Source organism: Gavialis gangeticus, unplaced genomic scaffold (genome assembly GCF_001723915.1).
Source record: "Gavialis gangeticus isolate Ggan-Ray unplaced genomic scaffold, GavGan_comp1, whole genome shotgun sequence".
Lineage (NCBI taxonomy): Eukaryota > Metazoa > Chordata > Crocodylia > Gavialidae > Gavialis > Gavialis gangeticus.
The window spans coordinates 82,523,921-82,528,589 of record NW_017729024.1 but is presented as its reverse complement, the minus strand read 5'-3'; positions in this window follow the sequence as shown (position 1 = coordinate 82,528,589).

The window sequence follows — 4,669 nt, the reverse complement described above, 5'->3', positions numbered from 1 at the left end:
TCCCCCCCCCCCCCCCAAAAAAAAAAAAAAAACCCAACAAAAAAACAAACCCCATGATAATGCAAACCCTAACTTTCTTCCAAATATTGTTTTAGTTTCTTTGAGGAAGAAAATGATGAGGTTTTCCCCATTCTTCTGGTTTTTCACCTCTTTCATTCTCCTAGACCTAATTTGTACTCCTATGCATGTGCTTCCTTCCTTTCATACACAAAATTGCAAAGACAATGGAAGCTGCTGTGTGTTTACCAGGCCAAAAATTTAGGCACCTAAAGAAAGATATAGGCCTACATTTTCAGGAACCTTTTAAAAAAATGTTGGCCTTAATGTTTAGAGTATTCTTATCCAGCTCATTATTATGTTTCCAGTCAGCATATTTAAGAGATGGATGAATTTCCAGCTTATAGAAACAGCTGCATTACATCACTATTATAGCAAAGCTAAGCAAAATACCAGAAGGCACCAGGTAATTTAATAAGGCAATTGCATGTAAGACTTCAGTTAAATGTAGCAGAGAGATATGAATGATGCTATTGTGTTATGTTGCTGGCTTACCAAGAAGGCATCCTTTAAAACACTGTGGAATTGTAAGGTTTAATTCTGATGAAATTCCTAAAACATAAAGATCATTATGTTTTGATTTACAGTGTTTAATATATTCTTTTTCCAGAGAAAAATCAGCTAATTCTTAAAAGTTACCATTTTATAAATAAGCACCCTCTTCACATTCTGGGAGGGTATTAGTACCTTCTAGTATTAGTCAGCACCTTGTGCAACACTGTGGGGCATTTGCAGGAAAAAATCAAAGATCGTACCAGCCCTTGGAAACTAACTATTCGATATTACAATAGTAATAGTTTTCAAATACCAGACCCTAAGGTACAGCATTTCAGACTCCTGTTGTAGGCAAAGCAGCACAAAAGAGTGAATTCTGGTTTGAACACTTACTTTTATCTTGACTGTGGATGTCGGTGAAAGGTAGTTAGCCTAAAGTTAGGCAGAAGGCAGGGCAGGGTGGCACCTTGGGCTAACTCAAAATAGGCTGTAAGGTGCCACCCTGCCCTGCTGTATGGATGTTTAGTGCAATGGTACAGACCAGCTATATTCCAAAAAGCACAGTCATCTTCAATATGTGTTTCTGGTTGCCTTTTTCAGTTGTGACTCAAATATGAATTTAAGATAGAAGCAAATGGACAAAAACATTCAAATATATCAGTCCAGAGTACAGACTTATTGGCGCATCCTTGCACTTCTTCCACCCAGATCCCAGTTACAGTCAATTAAAAGGCAGGAAATATTTGAATTCTGGGGCTGGCAACAATGGATGCACTCTTTACAAATAAACAACTTTCCTGACGTAGAGAGCAACGTGACTGATCTGATTCACTTCCAGGGTTTTCAAATGCCATACCTAACAGGCTCTTCAACATGCTACCTCACACAGTTTCCATTGCATTTGAGTCACACATCCACAGACTAAACATCTTATATAATATATTTAAAGGGTAAAATGCCTGACTCTGGTATTGCAGCTGTGTACTTGGATTGATTTTCAGTGGAGGTACTCCTGATTTACACAGGTGTCAGTGAGAAGAAACTCAGGCTCAATATTTCTGTCCAATCAAATCAAGACAAACTGCACTCCATACTAGGAGACCAGAATTCCTATGGGACCATATGCTCTTTAAAATAAGATTTGAAAATGCATCACCAACTCTGTCAATATTTTTGCATTTGTAGTTTCTTAACTGAAAAGACAGGTACTCTGAGACTTACTTTCTCTCCCCTTTCCTTCTGTGCTAAAGAATTATGTAGAACAGACCTCTCCTGTCAAGGCTGTGGAAGAGAAAATTAGCTTTATCTTGTTTGCTAGATACTAATACATACAGGGAAAAATGTTTTCTCTGGCTGAGAATTTAGCCTAAAGAAAACTAATAGAATTCTACCAATAAATATTTTTAAGCATACAGAAGCATATCAAAACTTCGTAACAAGTTGTACTTCATGCAGAATACACCTCAGACTTACCAAGATGTAAAAGACCAGAAGAAGCCACTTACTAAAACTATCAGTTAAAATAATTATGTTTCTTATTAGTATACCAGGTTTAGCACTATGTGTAATCAGTGCAAGATTTAGGCTTAAACTACTTAAGCTACAGCTTAGGGCCTCACAATATGAGGGGGCTCTAAATAAGAAAAAAACCTGACTCAATATCAACTTTTATAATAACCAGCTGGTAAATAAAGAAGATTATGACAGGGGCCTACCCTAAGGATGTGTTGCATGTTGGCGCACCTACCTGTCTAGGGCAGTCTGCCCTGTCTCACCTGCCACGATTTGATATAATAAGTGGGAGTCTGCCTATTTTACTGGCCCAATGCCAGGGGGCTCTATACGTATGGTTCCAACCTTCCCTTACCATGTCCCATGCCTTGCAGATGGCCCCCTTGAGTTGTCCTGTGCTCCAGCTTGAGTCCGGGCTAAAGTCAATACACTGTTAGGCCTCACACATAGTCACATTGACCTTGCTGCTGCTGTTACTTTGAAAGTTGTGTGGTGGCATGTTTGTCCTGACGCTGGGTGGGCTGGGCAGCGAGGCACCGCACTGCCGCATTCAAAGCAGCAGTGAGGCACGGATGCAGGGAGCAGAGGCTATGCCCCTGCCCTGTGCAAATATCAGGGGTCCGTGCTCCCCCACTTTGCTCCCCGGCACCATGCTGGCGCTGGAGGAGTTGCCAGGCTCTGACCGCCCCATGACTGGGCCCGACCAGGGCCTCATTCACCACAAATGGGGCCCTGGCTGGGCCAGGATGTGGGCCAATCCCCACAGTGTGGGAGGGAGCAGGGAAGGGATGAATGATTCACCTTACCTCTACCCCACTCTCAATCTGCCCCCGCCCCCAAGCCCAGTTAAAAGAAATGTACCTGCCTGCAGTTGGGCCCACTGTGATCCTGGCTGCCAGTACCAAGTGTGCAGGGTGTCTGAGTGCATGTGCACTCTTCCCCACTGCTGCAGCAGCAGCCTGTGGCTGGGCTGCCCTCCAGCTATATCTGCTGCCCTGCATTTGTGGGGGGGCTGAGCCCTGTTAGTCCCCCACTCTTTCCACCACCTATGGAGCACATCTTCTGAGCAGCTCAGTACTCTGCCCTGTAGGCCTAGCCTTAAAATGGCCATGTCATCAGGGCTGGCCTGCACCTGCCAACTGCTTTCAGCCCTTAAAGTGGCAGGCACCAAAGCTGCACTGTCACAGAGATAAAGGAGATATGGGAAAATGGCTCTCTAAATATTGACATTTTCATTCTAATATGACAAAAATATACATACATTGGATTATTTTTATCGTATGGGGCTTCTTAAACTGGACATAGTTTAGGGCCTCAGCATGTTATAATACAGCACTGTGTGTACTTTATAAAGATGACTTGCACTGTAAAGATGAAGTGTGAATTTGTGTGTTATCAAGTACGTGTTCCCAAAACGTCCACACAGTATTGTGATGCCCCTCAAAATCATGTTCCAAAACAAAGTGTTTTGTACTTTGTGTGCACGTGACTAAGAATATTTCAGCTGAAAGCTAGTAGTTGAACTGGCTCTTTAATAAGGCAGCTAGTACAATTTTATTACTAAAATCCCTGCTCCTCCTATTGAAAGTGTGCTTCTTTACAGAAAGTAACATAATATTTGTTGGGCCAGCAAGAGAAATATGACTCTGCCCTTGTGATTACAGTAGGGAGGAATGGGTCCTGAATTCTGGCCCCTGGTCCCTAGGACTGTTTATCCAAAGACTGGTTATGGTAGACTGCATAAACAGAGTCTGGACACAGGATTTCCTCCTCCCAAGAGAATACTACAGAGTCTCATTCCTTCTTTGCCTCCATCTGACTCGGTGAATCTTGTTCATCTTTTTTCACCAACAATGTAGCTTCAACAGGATCAGCAGAGTGTGTTCCCACCCGGATTCTTCTATAGCTTGAGAATAAGGACACTGGGAGGTATAGTAAATGTGGGTACAAAACTCCCTGTAATGAGGAAAAAACTGAACCTGGGCCATCTCCTTGCTGGATAAGGCATCTAACCAGTAATCTATTTACTGAAAGAAAGTGGCCACAACTGCATTTTGTTAAAAGCCCAATCTTGTCTCTATGTTAGGCATGTCCTACGTAGGTCAACTGGCTTAGGCCCCTCATGGGACTTAGAAAGAAGAATCTTTAATTTTTAATTTTTAGATCCTGAATGGAGTGGGGCACTAAACTGCTCAAACAGGGGTTCTTTGGCATAGAAACAAACCCCTAAATGCCCGGAAAACTTTTATGGTACAATAGGCAAGGACTTCCAGGGTTAAGTAGCAGTTGAGTGGGGGATTTTAGGATCACAATTCTGGCCTTAAACAAACAAGTCATGCTTTAAGTACCCAAGTCCTTTTTTATTTGGCTGTCAGGGCTTAATTCTTAAAGGTGCTTAGGTGCCTAATTTCTAGTGAAATCAAAATAAGAAATTAAATAACATTCTGGTTGAAGACATGATGTTCTCACTGTATGCTGTATGAGGTAGTAAAAGTTAAACGTGATCATGTACTCTGCCATAATATTTCTCCAAATTGAAAATTTGCAATATTTATCACAAAAAGCAAAAACAAACAAAAATACCACTTTTTTTTTTTTTTTTTTT